This window comes from Helianthus annuus, chromosome 12, assembly GCF_002127325.2.
Source record: "Helianthus annuus cultivar XRQ/B chromosome 12, HanXRQr2.0-SUNRISE, whole genome shotgun sequence".
NCBI classification, from domain to species: Eukaryota; Viridiplantae; Streptophyta; class Magnoliopsida; order Asterales; family Asteraceae; genus Helianthus; species Helianthus annuus.
This window is the reverse complement of record NC_035444.2, coordinates 128752046-128769503: the sequence shown is the minus strand read 5'-3', so window position 1 is coordinate 128769503 and position 17458 is coordinate 128752046. Positions and strand designations below refer to the sequence as shown.

At 36.1% G+C, this 17458-nt stretch overlaps 1 long non-coding RNA gene across 2 annotated transcripts; it reads left to right on the top strand.

The window, feature by feature from the left end:
• The first annotated feature begins 2762 nt into the window (after window positions 1–2762).
• Window positions 2763–11633, top strand: LOC118484984. 2 transcript variants are annotated; one of them, XR_004875428.1, is made up of 3 exons: window positions 2763–3122; window positions 7280–8184; window positions 8225–11633. It is a non-coding gene; the product is annotated as an uncharacterized LOC118484984 (long non-coding RNA). The 2 variants fall into 2 exon arrangements; XR_004875427.1 differs by having other exon boundaries at window positions 7275–8184.
• The last annotated feature ends 5825 nt before the right edge of the window (window positions 11634–17458 follow it).

Sequence of the window (17458 nt, the reverse complement as noted above, 5' to 3'; positions counted from 1 at the left end):
ACAAACTGTACAAAAAATTAACAACTGTTGTTTCAAGCTTCTATTCGCCATCCACTTGGCATTAACAATCAGAACTCCCCCTTACAGCAAACTATTTTCCCATTAAGATTTCAAAACACTTAAGTTTGTTTTAATCAAAATGGTTTTTCCGGAAAATAAGTTTAGTTGATTAGGTTCGGGGTAAACTCATCACATTGTTCATTTTTAACCACTTGTAGAAAATCAAGTACAAGTTAATGTCCCCGATTTACCACTTTCAAGTATGCACAATCAAACCTCTGTATCACTTGTAAGACGAAATCACTTTTTGTGAATTTCTCAAGAAAGATGCCGATTCCTGCTCCTCGCTTACCAACTTGGGAGCTCCGGCAAGTCAGGTTTTTCTATTCAAAGAATATATCCACCCAAGCCTGACCAGCCTTGGGTGTTACCGAGCTACCAACACTCGGTTTCTTACCTCCCATCTTCTTCTCATAGAACTCTTTAACCCCTTTGACTTTTCTGTCAATCATTTTACCGAAGATATGTTTTACTTTGGGGTTAAAGGCCTTTTCAACATCAAAAACCTTTTTATCAGAATAAATTTGGTTTGAAATTTCAACTTTACCAATTTTCTTCTTGAAATTTTCAGCCCGAAGTGGTGGAAAATTCTCATCATCCACAGTCGGAACTGATTCTTCACCATTTTCCTCAACCTGTGGCTTCTCTGACTTTGTGGAATCAGATTCATCGCCAGAAGATAGCTCCTATGATTTTGACCTATCAGAATCATCGCTAGAACTATTACCAGACTTCTTAACAACCCATTTCTGGTTGTCAGATTTAGCTCTTTTCTTGTAAAACCTGTTTGAACATTCACCAATTTTAAATTTTGAATTTTTGAATAGTTTAGTTCTATCAATTGGTGGTTCAAACTCAATCACTTTCTCTTTTAGTTTAGAAACTCCCTGTTTGGATTGAATTGTCTGTGAACAGTTCACAGCAATATGACCACTTTTTCCATACTCGAAACAGGTTCGAGTTTTCTTTTTCTGATCAACAGTCTGCATTTCTTCTTGCTTCTTTGCAAGGAACTCTCTGTTTGACTGCTTTCTGAATATCTTTTCTTTCTCTTTTTCAGAAGATGTACCTGAAACAAATGTCATTTTTGATTTAAAATCTCGAACATATTTTTCATTTTTCTGTTTTTCTGTTGGAGTAAATCCAAGACCTTTCTTATTGAAATTACCGTTATGGTTTGGTTTCTTTCGATAACCAGAACCAGAACTGTAACCTTTTTTCTTGTTTTCTCTTTGTTGAACTCTTGAGGTGTATTTTTTAGGTTTATCAGTAAGATTTAAATATTTTATTTCAGAAATATTGATTTCTGTTAGTTTGAAAACCTTTTTTATCATCTTAGTTTTTACACCTCTTATTGGAAATTCCTCATCAGAATATAATTTGTCAGAATCATTCAAAGTATATGCCACTTTAAATGTTTCATCATCCAAATTAGATTTTGATAACAGAAATTCTTTATCATAAACTCTTTTGCCCTGTTTTTCATTTTGACCCGGAGTGTTGGACTCAGACTTTGACTCTGACATAGACTCCGACTTTGACTCCTCAGTTTCATCGTTATCTAACACACGATCCACTACTTTCTTCATCAATTAAGATTGTTGATCAGTGTCAGACGATGTAAACGTGACATCAATACTTTCTTGCAAATTGACAATAGACTCAGACTCCCACTGTAAATTTGTCGCCTTTTGGACTCTTTTAGAATTTGGATTTCTGGGCAAATATCCATTTTCCAGCGGGGGTGGACACTTGTTGTAACTGACACCTTGTTTCTTACCAGAATTCTTCTTGTCAGCCTTTTTCTTTGTGTCATTCTTCTTTTCAGTCTTCTTCTCAAGAGTCTTTTCTTCAGAAACCTTCTGTTCTTCAATTACTTCATCATCCTCAAATGCCTTCATGCCTTCAACAGTTGGATAAATCCTGTCAATGACATAAGAAGTGCATGAGTAACTTTTCAACAAACGATTTACTCTTTCAGTTTCAATTCTTTGAAGTTCCAATTTCTGTTCTAAAACAGCACACTTCTCGATGTAGTTGTTCACAACTTTTTATTTAATCATATACGCTCCTTGAAGTGTCTTCATTGCTGTTGCCTGTTCTTCACTTGTGTCATTGTACATATTCATTGCTTTGTTCAACACATCATAAGACTCCTTCAATTTGTTCATGTTGTGAATAAATGAACTGTTGTGTTTCTTCATTGCTTCACAATTTTCACAAATCACTGGATTCTTCTTTGCAACAGCTTCTTCATCAATCTTGAAAGCTGGAACTTCCTTTACTTTTCTTCTGACCACCGGAACATCTTCATCATCACTGCTGACCGGTGTTTTGATCTTTTTCTTTTTCTGTTTAGCTTTTTCATCTTCACTGTCACTTTCAGCCAGCATTTTCAGATGATCTCTCATCCTTTTTGCATAATATTCAGTGTCATCATCACTATCTTCCTCAATTCGAGCAACAAAGGCTGTGTGAACTGGAGCTTTGTTAGGATCATAATCATCCCAATTGAAATTCTCCCAGCTAAACCTTTCAGGTAATTTTTCATCATCTTGATCAATCACACATGCTTTAGCATCAGAAGGAATATATTTGTCCCAACTGAATCCTGTTGATGGCTTTTTTTCATCTTGATTCACCATACAAGCTCTCTTTGAAGAATCTTCAATCACATTCCTTCCATGTGCAGTTTTGTAACGCCCCAAAATCTGAATGTTAATATTTGTCGGATGTTCCTTTATGACACGTCATGAAATAAATAACTAGGCTATTTAACCTAGTTAAGGGTATGGTCAAAAGTATTAAGTGATGAAAGGTAGTGTCAGTTATGTTTTAAAGGAAAACCCGAGGGGCTAAAGTGGAACAAATGAAAGTTGTTTACTAATTAAAAGATCAACACACACACACAAACACACATACGTGTGTGTTCGTGAAGCTTCAGGAGCTCTCAAGAGCTCCAAACCCTAAACATGAAAGATCATCCAAATTGAAAGGCTAAATGATGCTTAAATCCATAACCGAGCATGGATTAATGATCACCAACACGAGGAGATCATAAGGTATGTTTTAAATCTAAGATTGGTGATCATGGGTGAAGTGGGTTATGCTCTAATCCATGAGATAATATGAAATTGATTATGTATAAGTGTTAGAAACATCATATAGAACATGGGTTATGTAAGGTTTGTGTTAATTTGAAGTTTAGATGTGAAACCCGTTTGTTATGGTGAGGATGATGACTTGAATCACCATTTATGTTTAATTCTTGTTGAAAGAATGATGTATTATGTGGGTATGATGAATTATTGTTAGATGAAAGTATAGGAATATGATGATGTTATGTTTAATGTTCATTTGGTATGATACATGATGATTAGTAGTTGGTTTTGATGGGTTATGTATGAGTTTAGAAGAATTGTGCATGAAATAGTTGTACGTTATGCTTAAAAGGTAGTACTCACACCAAGAGTATGATAAGACGTATATAGTGTCGTCCGTATAGTCTATTATGATGTTACGAGTATATGATGATAAGTAGGAAAGTTAAATTAATGAACTGTTGACTTTCAGAAAGTCAACTATGCATATGAAGTACGATGTGACTAGTTGTCATAAAGGTAGGATTATAGGAAGTGGTATGGTACCTGTTATGTCGATATGTGTTAAATGGAATGACATGATGAATTACATGCGTTAACGGGATATGAATTTGGTTGTATGTTTTATGTTAGCTAGAACCGACTAATGAAAGTCAAATGTGAAACATGTGATTGATATGGTCGTGAGCATGTACAATGATGTAAGCTAAGGAGAATGCGATGTGGGTGTCACACCCCGACCACGTAGAACATACAAAACGTGGCGGAAACGTCGGGGAGTGTTGTAACAGAATCATTGTTTCATAACACATGGAAATTTAAATATTGTTTTATTGATTAAATGAACTCGTTGTTCTATTACAATCACATAAGTACAACTATGATCTTCCAAGTTTTAAAGTTGCTAAGGCACGAGTCCATCCTAAATGTAGCATGCATCAACAATCATCTCAAGACAGCACCTGAAACATGTGTAAAAATAGGTACGTCAGCATAAAAATGCCTGTGAGATACATAGGTTTTGTGAAAACGGAGTTCATGACTTGAGTTTGAGAAAATGTTTAGTCATGAACCTCGTATTTTTGCTTTGTCTTGTAAATCATTTGAAAAACGATAGGATCAGATGATATGTATAAATAAGAGAATAATGTATGGTTAACTGAATAACCATGTAAAATGAGTTTGTATAAGTTAAGTTTGCTTGAAAAACAATGTTTTAATAAAACGTTTATGGTATATATAAAATATACCTTGGTTTTAAGAAAGTTGAATAAGTAATATATTAAAATATATTTCAGTTCCAATATTGTTAACCCAAGTGTACTAAATAACGCCACGGTATGTAATGCAATGAAAACACTTATATATAAGAAGTACCAGCGGCGTATCTACCATGTTTTCATCACATTACACTCGTTCTGTTATCTAAACACTAACCAAAACCAAATCGTTTGATAGATAGTATATTAAATATACTTTAGTTGTTCAAAATAATAGTTTTCAGTAGTATATTACAGGTATACCTTGGATTTATAAATAACACATTAAACTATGCTTTAGTTTTGTAAGTAACATATCAGAATATGCTTTGGATGTGATAAATAACATATTAAACTATGTCTTGATTTGTAAATAACATATCAAAATATGCTTTGGATGATTACAAAATATATGTTGGTTCTGTACAATACCACACATGAGAGTATATCAAACTATACTTTTTGGGAGTATATCAAAATATACTTTAAAGGTGCGATTTAAGAATTCATTCAGACCTGGTGCATCAAACTACACCTTTGAGACTATAGGGATACCACAAAGGAAATCCCTATTTGGATGGAGAAACGAATTGGTTTCAGACATTCCATGACAACAGGAATGGGGTGTCTAGTCCTATAGCGCTATATCATACTACCAATCGGTCTGGTGAACAAAATAAGTACTATTCCAACAATTACTTTTGTATCTTTGAGAAATCAGTGTTTAAACCATAGACAGTCATTTTGTTTGTCAAAAGATAAATACTAACATGTATAATCAATTATACTTTGAAATCATGAAAATAACAGATAGGTACACATGCTTCACCCCAAAACAGTTCGGAAAACAGTAAAAGAGGGGAACTATGTACTCACCTGAGATTGCTTTGGATTCCTTGTATAATAACCGGATAATGCTAAAGATCACGGAATATCAACGACACCTAATAGGTAGCTTATGTTAATATACCGGACCAAATCGGAAGGATCGGACAGTATGCGGGTTCGTAAACCAAACGAGTATGGAGACTCGTGTAATATGGCTTAGCAAAGCCTACATACTAAAATGAAACCTAATCTAAGTGCTTACGGTCCATCACGACCCGTTTAGGTAGCTTATGCTACCCTAACGCGTCGTTCGCGTAGAACGCGTTCGGAACGCCTAACGTTGCGACCACACGGTATAACCTCGGAAGGTTATAGCTATGGTCACCTAATGTATTTGGTCGGGTCCTAATGACCGACCAAATGGGTCGGGTTCGAAAGTATAAGCGATGGTTTAAATCGCTTACCTTACGACCCTATATAAGCACTAAACTAAAAGTGACGAGCTAAGCATGTTAGAACATGCTTAACTAAGTTTAGAAACAGGTTTGGCATCAAAACAAACGGCTTTGATGCCCACGAGTAGTTTGGTTACAAAATACGCAAGAATGCGCATTTTGGCCGAAACTACGACTCGTCACTGAGCCTAGATAACGTGGTAATCAGTAGGTATGGTCACTATGGACCATAACCATCGTGATCACGCTCACGTTATGAAGTTCCATGAACTTCACATTGACCAAAAGCTGGTCAATGCAGAAAGTCAACAAAACGTTGACTTTCGGACTCGAAAAGCGAATAAAAGAGCGAAAGAAGACTTACGGAGGGTCCCCGAGTGCTAATCAAGACCAAATAGCTCAGGTATGAAACAATGGTTTCAACTTAGAGCTCTAAGATCTGATTTTGTGAATTTTACACTAAAGGGGGGGGGGTATTTATAGGAAAAGTGGAACCGTTAGGATCGTTTTATCGAATATCGTGCCTTGATCTCGTGCGTACATGTGTCCAAGTGGATAAGTTCAGTGAACTTGACCCTTGGCTCTTCGTTGGGTGAAAAGGCATCGCCCCTTGATCGAACGAAAGGCCAGATTCTGCATTAAATGCAAAATCTTCTGTCAGACATGTTCACGCGGCCCGCCTCATGTTTTGGGCAATCTTTACGCGGGCCGCCTGGCCCCTCTGATCTGCACCACTTGCAGAATTTACACTTTTGGTCCCTGTTGCGTGTTTAAGCTATTTCCAGCCCTTCTAAGACCTGTAAAGTCATCTTTAAGGCCCTAAAATGATGCCTAAACATTGTGGACATGAAACATGCCCAAAAATATGTCGGATGTCGGTTCGTTTGGCCGTACGATCGCGATGTTCGCTTAATTACGACGGAATGCGCATAAGCGTGAAAGACGATCCAAATGACGCGACGAATGGATTTTTCTCATGCCAAACACTAAGGAATAATATTAGGATGCTTACATAAATTTTTGGATGTCCGGATGTATTCAGAACGTGAGTTATGCGCGAAAGTGCAAACTTATGCACTTTTTGACACTTTTAGTCCCTGAATGATCCAAAAGTTTGTTTTAGCATACCAAACCCCTCAAAGCCTATTTCTAAGCTATGTAAAGGATATATGGTATGTTTAACTTATGGACATGTTCCGGAATGTTCGTTACAGTTCAAATTGGCATACTTTCGCAGTTTGTCAAGTTTAGTCTCTGTAAGCGAATTAACTTGTTTTTGCCATACCAAAGCCTTCAAAACTTATTTCTAAGTTATGTAAAGGTTATTTAAGGTATGTTAAGTGTATGATGGTCTCCCGGAGTATTTGCCGCATTAAACTGAGTACGTTTATGCACCAGTTTGCGTATAATTCTCCAGAAAGCGTTGTAGAGTATGAAATTGAACAAGAATTGATATGTGCAAAGCATACACATATTTATACAAATCCCAAGTATGAAATAAAATATTTCCTTGGTTTGGCATTTGTTTGATGGTTGGAGTGACACAGGTGTCACAGTGGGTGATATGAAAGTATAGGAATCATATCAAGGCGGACTCAAGCATGAATGACTAACGGGTCAAGAGAAGGCAAGGAAGCGAATAGGAACGCGGATGCATAAGGTAAGTGATTTTCGTAATCACTTCTTAATTCAAGTAAGTAACTAAGTGTTGTGATTAATTAAACATGATGTTTGAGGTCAAATATGTGTTAAAGTCTTTCGTCGTAAACGATGGATTAAAGTTGACCAAAATGCCCTCGATGGGTAATTTGGGGTAAACGATCTTAAGAATAGTTTAGAAACAAGTTATTCGATTAGTGTAATGTTTTGGACAAGTATGGATGTGGGGATGATGGTTTGGTTAGTCATAGACCAATTAATACGCGAATACCCTTAACGGGTCAAAATAAGTATATGAACGATAATGTGTTAAGAGGATGTAAGACATCCAAGAATTTGGTAATTTATGAGAGACGTCACTGATATTATTATGTTTATAAGAGGTTATGGTAAAACAAACAGATTATGTTGATTAATGCACGAACGGGTCAAATAATTAGAAGATAATAATAAGCCGAATGCAGGTAAGTTAAGAATTTCCTTAATCCATATGTGGGATTTTAAGTTCATATGATAGAATGTGAATTTACAAGCATGTAGGAAGAAACGTGAGGTTAAACGGACAATCGGGTTAAAAGTTATGCGAGTTTTAGTGGGCGTGTTGTATCTGCACCCGGAGTATGTAACGCCGGGTTTGGGAGTATGGAACGCCGGGCAGAAACCTAAACGCCCATACTTCACTGTCAAACGCTGGTTCCATGTTAAAGTGAACGTCGGGGTGTTCCAAACAAGCCTAGATCACTATAAAGCTGAGTCTAAGACCCATGTAAATAATGTATGATTATGTAAGAGGTACGCGTGATCTAGTACGTGTTCGTTAAGGTATGTACGTATGTAGATGTGTATGTATGTATGTATAAAGGTATGTACGAGTGTATGCATGTATGTAAAGATGTAGGAAAGGTATGTACGTTTGTAGATGTGTATGTATGTATGTATGTATGTATGTATGTATAAAGGTATGTACGAGTGTATGCATGTACGTAAAGATGTAGGAAAGGTATGTACGTATGTAGATGTGTATGTATGTATGTATAAAGGTATGTACGAGTGTATGCATGTACGTAAAGATGTAGGAAAGGTATGTACGTATGTAGATGTGTAAGTATGTATGTATAAAGGTATGTACGAGTGTATGCATGTATGTAAAGATGTAGGAAAGGTATGTACGTATGTAGATGTGTATGTACGTATGTATAAGATATGTATGAGTATATGCATGTATGTAAAGATGTAGGAAAGGTATGTATGTATGTATGTATGTATGTATGTAATTGTGTAAATGCCCCGTACTGCGCTTTGATGACTTAAAAGTGCAGAAATTGGTATCAACGGGTCAAAACGGCAAGGTAGGAAAGATATGCAGAAGCTACCGTAAATTACGGTACCACCGTAATATACGGTGGAGGGTAAATCTTTACGGTGGTTCTTTACTGATTTACGGTAGAACCATAAACGTCCAGCGCCCACCGTAAATTACGGTGACCACCGTAATTTACGGTGGAGCCCAGCCAAAATTGTCAAGTTATGTATAATTTCATATTTCGAATCCGTTTTAAGCGTATACTTAATTATGTGAAAATTGAAGGATTCTAACATTATTATCTTGTTAAATTTGTATGTATGTAGACGTGAATGTATGTTTGTATGTAAGTACATATGTAAGCATGATTTATTCACATTGAGTGTTAACGTTTTTAATGGTGTACCTTGAGAATGAAAAGTAATGCAGGTACATTACTGAAGCCTCACCAGGAAATGGATACGCAGATGAAATGCTTAAAGTTTGAAAAATGACGAATAGTGAAGTGTACGTGAATGAATCTTGTTTATATAATGTGTGCTAATGTATGAATGAATGTGGTGAGCGCAGGTTGTACGAATCACGGATTAACCTCACAAGGAGTAGCGATCGAAGACCCAGTCACAAGATAGATTGTACGGGAATGTTTACATATGTAATTTAGTGATGATAAGATATGTTTTTATATTTAAAATGGACCTTCAAGTAAGTCAAAATGTTTGTAAAGGAAGAAAATTTTATGGCATGAATTTCCGCTGTGACTTTTTGTCTAATACAAATTAGGGTCTTACAAGTTGGTATCAGAGCCCTGGTTTGAGAGACTCAAGTACAAGAAAGTAAGTACTTGAACTCAAACTTATGTGCTCGTATGATAAGGAACCCGTACAATCTAAGACTCGATCAAGATCCAAAGGTAGAAGCGAATGTAAGTATGTACTTATGTATACGTATGAAGAAACTGATGGTTTTGTATGTGCAAGGTAAGCATAAGTGTTGGAAGAGGATGATCCGTGAATGCGGTCGAGGATGAATACTAAGGCAGGCAAAGAGGTAATAAGATAAGTAGGCAAATGAGCTTAGGTACGTAAATTTAATATGTGGATATATGTAATGGTAAACTCATTAAGGGAAGGAAAGTTTTGAATAAAAGATAAGGATTGTATGTAATGAAGTACTGAAAGTGATACACGCGCTGAAACCTAAGTCTACGGACATAAGGTGGCAATTACATGAAGGCACGAAACTACTATGTGTATTGTGTACCTGGCCAGTACACGAGAAACGTACGACGTTCGTGAGATCATGATAATTGTTACAGGTATGTCCGGTAGAGTTGGGTAGCAGGCGGGCGTGTGGGTGAAATGGGAAGTAAGACTCTCGGGAAATGAGAGTACTATGTAAGGATGAAAAACATGCATGTTAAGAATGAAGAATGTTGAATCCGTAAGAAAGCGCGAATCAACAAGGTATGAATGAAATGTTTGAATCCGCGAGACGGATTCAAGGGATGAAATGTATGAATGAAATGATTGAATCCGCGAGACGGATTCAAGGAAGGAAAGGTATGAATGAAATGTTTGAATCCGCGAGACGGATTCAAGGATGAAAGGCATGAATGATATGTTTGAATCCGTGAGATGGATTCAAGGTATGAAAGGCATGAATGGAATGATTGAACCCGCGAGGTGTTAGATGTGTTAGTAATCGACTCATGGGAGTCATAATGTAGGGCGGGCTACGACCCGGGCAATAAGTTAAGTATGAATAGGAAGGGTAAGTTTGGTCATGAGTACCGGAATAATGTAATGAATGTGTTTGCAAGTAAGCATGAATGGAAAGAAGTACGAATGTGTACCTCGATGCATCTCTGTTAAGTAAGAAATGTCAGTTGGACTTGAAAGGCCAAACCGCAAGGGTGACGAAATAAGTAACTAGAGTAAAAGAATTGTACGTAAGGAATGAAGTATGGAATGTGTTATAGCATGTATGTAGGAAGTTGTAGAAGAATTATGGGTGCGTAATCACCTAGTAAAATAAATGTTTGAATGAAATGTGCACGAGCGGAAGCTCATTATAAGGATGAATGAACCATGGCCGGGTACGATTAGTACTCGAGAAGAGACGGATCGATCTGGCTTACGGATCGTTGAGTTATGAAATGAAACCGAGGTCAGTGAAATGTTCAACTTATGCTGAATGTGTACGAATCAGAAGATTGGAAATCAACCTATGAAGTGAAGGATAGGATAGGTATGGTAAGGTATGTGATGTTTGACTTTTAACAGTCAACCTAAGAAGAAAATGGTAAATCCTAAAAGTTTTGAGTGAAAATTTCGGGTAATGATTAAATTCTTGTAAGATGAACTGCATGATATACTTACGTATGTAAATTAAATAATGCACGAAGTGAGAGTAATTGTAAGGTGAAATGAAAAAGATGGTTGGAAAGTAACGTAAAGGTATGCATGGTACAAGTAATTGTAGAAAACGTAGAAGGATGATCACGTTAGAGTTAAGTACATAGGTGTGTGTGATTACAAGTCAAAGAAGTATGTATATTGAACCGTGGTTGTCAGGTCAAGGAAATGAAAATGATATGCGAAATTATGATAAGGAAGGTATGGAATTGTTAGGGAGAAGTCAATGATATGAATAATGAAATAAACATGAAAGAAACATTAATAGGAATGTTCTTGAAATTGGATGATAGTCATTGTGATGAGCTCGTGGTTGTGTCGAGTGGATGTAGAGAAGGAATAATTAGTGTTAAATAAAGGTAAGAAAGGTTTCGGGGACGAAACCTCAATTAAGGGTGGTAGACTTGTAACGCCCCAAAATCTGAATGTTAATATTTGTCGGATGTTCCTTTATGACACGTCATGAAATAAATAACTAGGCTATTTAACCTAGTTAAGGGTATGGTCAAAAGTATTAAGTGATGAAAGGTAGTGTCAGTTATGTTTTAAAGGAAAACCTGAGGGGCTAAAGTGGAACAAATGAAAGTTGTTTACTAATTAAAAGATCAACACACACACACAAACACACATACGTGTGTGTTCGTGAAGCTTCAGGAGCTCTCAAGAGCTCCAAACCCTAAACATGAAAGATCATCCAAATTGAAAGGCTAAATGATGCTTAAATCCATAACCGAGCATGGATTAATGATCACCAACACGAGGAGATCATAAGGCATGTTTTAAATCTAAGATTGGTGATCATGGGTGAAGTGGGTTATGCTCTAATCCGTGAGATAATATGAAATTGATTATGTATAAGGGTTAGAAACATCATATAGAACATGGGTTATGTAAGGTTTGTGTTAATTTGAAGTTTAGATGTGAAACCCGTTTGTTATGGTGAGGATGATGACTTGAATCACCATTTATGTTTAATTCTTGTTGAAAGAATGATGTATTATGTGGGTATGATGAATTATTGTTAGATGAAAGTATAGGAATATGATGATGTTATGTTTAATGTTCATTTGGTATGATACATGATGATTAGTAGTTGGTTTTGATGGGTTATGTATGAGTTTAGAAGAATTGTGCATGAAATAGTTGTACGTTATGCTTAAAAGGTAGTACTCACACCAAGAGTATGATAAGACGTATATAGTGTCGTCCGTATAGTCTAATATGATGTTACGAGTATATGATGATAAGTAGGAAAGTTAAATTAATGAACTGTTGACTTTCAGAAAGTCAACTATGCATATGAAGTACGATGTGACTAGTTGTCATAAAGGTAGGATTATAGGAAGTGGTATGGTACCTGTTATGTCGATATGTGTTAAATGGAATGACATGATGAATTACATGCGTTAACGGGATATGAATTTGGTTGTATGTTTTATGTTAGCTAGAACCGACTAATGAAAGTCAAATGTGAAACATGTGATTGATATGGTCGTGAGCATGTACAATGATGTAAGCTAACGAGAATGCGATGTGGGTGATATGAAAGTATAGGAATCATATCAAGGCGGACTCAAGCATGAATGACTAACGGGTCAAGAGAAGGCAAGGAAGCGAATAGGAACGCGGATGCATAAGGTAAGTGATTTTCGTAATCACTTCTTAATTCAAGTAAGTAACTAAGTGTTGTGATTAATTAAACATGATGTTTGAGGTCAAATATGTGTTAAAGTCTTTCGTCGTAAACGATGGATTAAAGTTGACCAAAATGCCCTCGATGGGTAATTTGGGGTAAACGATCTTAAGAATAGTTTAGAAACAAGTTATTCGATTAGTGTAATGTTTTGGACAAGTATGGATGTGGGGATGATGGTTTGGTTAGTCATAGACCAATTAATACGCGAATACCCTTAACGGGTCAAAATAAGTATATGAACGATAATGTGTTAAGAGGATGTAAGACATCCAAGAATTTGGTAATTTATGAGAGACGTCACTGATATTATTATGTTTATAAGAGGTTATGGTAAAACAAACATATTATGTTGATTAATGCACGAACGGGTCAAATAATTAGAAGATAATAATAAGACGAATGCAGGTAAGTTAAGAATTTCCTTAATCCATATGTGGGATTTTAAGTTCATATGATAGAATGTGAATTTACAAGCATGTAGGAAGAAACGTGAGGTTAAACGGACAATCGGGTTAAAAGTTATGCGAGTTTTAGTGGGCGTGTTGTATCTGCACCCGGAGTATGGAACGCCGGGTTTGGGAGTATGGAAAGCCGGGCAGAAACCTAAACGCCCATACTTCACTGTCAAACGCTGGTTCCATGTTAAAGTGAACGTCGGGGTGTTCCAAACAAGCCTAGATCACTATAAAGCTGAGTCTAAGACCCATGTAAATAATGTATAATTATGTAAGAGGTACGCGTGATCTAGTACGTGTTCGTTAAGGTATGTACGTATGTAGATGTGTATGTATGTATGTATAAAGGTATGTACGAGTGTATGCATGTATGTAAAGATGTAGGAAAGGTATGTACGTATGTAGATGTGTATGTATGTATGTATGTATGTATGTATGTATGTATGTATGTATGTATGTATAAAGGTATGTACGAGTGTATGCATGTACGTAAAGATGTAGGAAAGGTATGTACGTATGTAGATGTGTATGTATGTATGTATAAAGGTATGTACGAGTGTATGCATGTACGTAAAGATGTAGGAAAGGTATGTACGTATGTAGATGTGTATGTATGTATGTATGTATAAAGGTATGTACGAGTGTATGCATGTATGTAAAGATGTAGGAAAGGTATGTACGTATGTAGATGTGTATGTACGTATGTATAAAGATATGTATGAGTATATGCATGTATGTAAAGATGTAGGAAAGGTATGTATGTATGTATGTATGTATGTATGTATGTATGTATGTATGTATGTATGTATGTATGTATGTATGTATGTATGTATGTATGTATGTATGTATGTATGTATGTATGTATGTATGTATGTATGTATGTATGTATGTATGTATGTATGTATGTATGTATGTATGTGTGTATGTATGTATGTATGTATGTATGTATGTATGTATGTATGTATGTATGTATGTATGTATGTATGTATGTATGTATGTATGTATGTATGTATGTATGTATGTATGTATGTATGTATGTATGTATGTATGTATGTATGTATGTATGTATGTATGTATGTATGTATGTATGTATGTATGTATGTATGTATGTATGTATGTATGTATGTATGTATGTATGTATGTATGTATGTATGTATGTATGTATGTATGTATGTATGTATGTATGTATGTATGTATGTATGTATGTATGTATGTATGTATGTATGTATGTATGTATGTATGTATGTATGTATGTATGTATGTATGTATGTATGTATGTATGTATGTAATGTATGTATGTATGTATGTTATGTATGTATGTATGTATGTATGTATGTATGTATGTATGTATGTATGTATGTATGTATGTATTGTATGTATGTATGTATGTATGTATGTATGTATGTATGTATGTTATGTAATTGTGTAAATGCCCCGTACTGCGCTTTGATGACTTAAAAGTGCAGAAATTGGTATCAACGGGTCAAAAACGGCAAGGTAGGAAAGATATGCAGAAGCTACCGTAAATTACCGGTACCACCGTAATTTACGGTGGAGGGTAAAATCTTTACGGTGGTCCTTTACTGATTTACGGTAGAACCATAAACGTCCAGCGCCCACCGTAAATTACGGTGACCACCGTAATTTACGGTGGAGCCCAGCCAAAATTGTCAAGTTATGTATAATTTCATATTTCGAATCCGTTTTAAGCGTATACTTAATTATGTGAAATTGAAGGATTCTAACATTATTATCTTGTTAAATTTGTATGTATGTAGATGTGAATGTATGTTTGTATGTAAGTACGTATGTAAGCATGATTTAGTCACGTTGAGTGTTAACGTTTTTAATGGTGTACCTTGAGAATGAAAAGTAATGCAGGTACATTACTGAAGCCTCACCAGGAAATGGATACGCAGATGAAATGCTTAAAGTTTGAAAAATGACGAATAGTGAAGTGTACGTGAATGAATCTTGTTTATATAATGTGTGCTAATGTATGAATGAATGTGGTGAGCGCAGGTTGTACGAATCACGGATTAACCTCACAAGGAGTAGCTATCGAAGACCGAGTCACAAGATAGATTGTACGGGAATGTTTACATATGTAATTTAGTGATGATAAGATATGTTTTTATATTTAAAATGGACCTTCAAGTAAGTCAAAATGTTTGTAAAGGAAGAAAATTTTATGGCATGAATTTCCGCTGCGACTTTTTGTCTAATACAAATTAGGGTCTTACAAGTTTGTGCCTGTTGTTGATTTGGTTGTTGAGCAACTTGATGGTAGATGGCCTTCCGGTAGTAATCATTGTTGTTGAAAGGATTTTGAGCTCCACTTGCTTCGCGATTAGTGCACTCCCTCTTGAAGTGTCCTTTTTCCCTGCAACGAAAACAAGTAACTTTAGATTTATCAAAACCTAAAGTAGAAACATTAGCCTCACGGAGATCATCTCTTCCTGTGATCTGCTTAAATTTCTCAGCTCTCCTTAAAACACTAGCCAAACACCATTTTATATCCATTAGCTCCATCTCTTCAGCATCGATCTGGTCGTAATCGTCCTTAGTCAGCATAGGATTCCCGATCCGACCTGCAACAAAACTTCCATATGATTCCAATACAGTTCCCAACAAAGACATGTGGCTTTTTGCAATTTCTTCTGTATAATCTTGATCATCCTCAAGATTCAAAACAATATTGCACTGAAGCTTCTTTCCATTTTTCTTTGTTGAAATGTTTGGATCAAAAGACGGATATGATGAGAAACTCGTTTTGCTGCTTGATCCTTTAGATGAACCTCCTGATGAACTCTTTGCATTGAAAGCAGTTTCAACCTTTGGAGATAAATTGATAGTTTTGTCATTCAACCATGCTTTGTAATACAACCCAATGTCTTGTTCACCGTCAAAATCTTTCATTCTCGAGATTTTCCTCTGTTCCATCTCTTGAGCCTCAATCTTTTCAATAAACTTGCTAAGGGTGAGATTGCTAAAGCCTTTCTTGTTCCTTAGCATCATGAGATATGTGCCCCAAGTTTCATGTGGCAATGCATCAACTAGCTTCTCTATCAGCTCTTCATTGTCTTTGTTGATGCTCACCCTCCTCAGATTTACCAACAAATCGCAGTATCTTTCGATTATCTTCTTTGTGCTCTCATTCTTCAAACCTCAAATAGATCAAACTCTTTTTTCAAAAGCGATTTCTTGTTCTTGATCATTTCTTGACTACCAACAAACTTTGATCTTAAAGCTTTCCAAATCGAATAAGAACTTCCATTATGTTGCAATAAGACCATAATGTCTTCTTTCACAGCTTGTTGTAGCAGACTTAGCATCATTTTTTCATTTTTATATTTCTTTTTATCATCCGCACTCATATCCTTGATAGCAATCTCCTCTTCATCGTCAATTGTCGGTCTAACGTATTTTGTCTCAACACATTCCCAAGCATCTAAATAGTTTGCTTGTACCCAGTTCTCAAAACGTCCTTCCCAACCCTTATACTCCTTGATGTTCATGAGCTTAAGCGGTTTTTGCATAGTCCTCGTTTCATTTTCCAACATCGTGTTCTGTGCAATAGTGATCGGGGTAACCGGGGTAGCGAATGCGTTATAAAATTCCTCGTCCATGTTTCGGATTTCAAGAAATTCTCAAAACTGTCTGTTCAAGCGAAATACTTGTTCAAGCGGGATAACAAGTTCAAGTGAAACCCTTTGAAGCGGAACCTCTGATTCAAGCGAAATCACAACTTGAAGCGGAATAGCAAGTTACAAGCGGAATCAATACAATATCTCAAGCGGAATACCAGTTCAAGCGGAATCAAAACTAATTCTCAAGCGAAATACCGGTTCAAGTGGAATCAACCAGTATTTTCAAGCGAAAACAGATACAAAGTGTGATTTCAAGCAAAATCAGCCCTGAAATGCTGCTGATGTCATCATTTTCTCGCTGATTTTGAAGCGGAATTAGAAAAATTGTCAGTTTTAGATCGATTTTAAGCCTGCAACTTTCAAGGCTTTGTTAAAACACTATTGCGCACATTCTGTGAGAATTTTAGCCAATTTTATCCGAGAAAAATTTTAAATTTTGAAAAAGAAGGTGTAGAAAACAGAATTCGCAGCTGAATTGGTATGAACTCTTCCTCCTGATCTCTGATACCACTTGTAGGATCGATTTCGGACCTGAACGAGTCGATCAGAAGAGTTTCTCTCAGTTTGAACGGCGG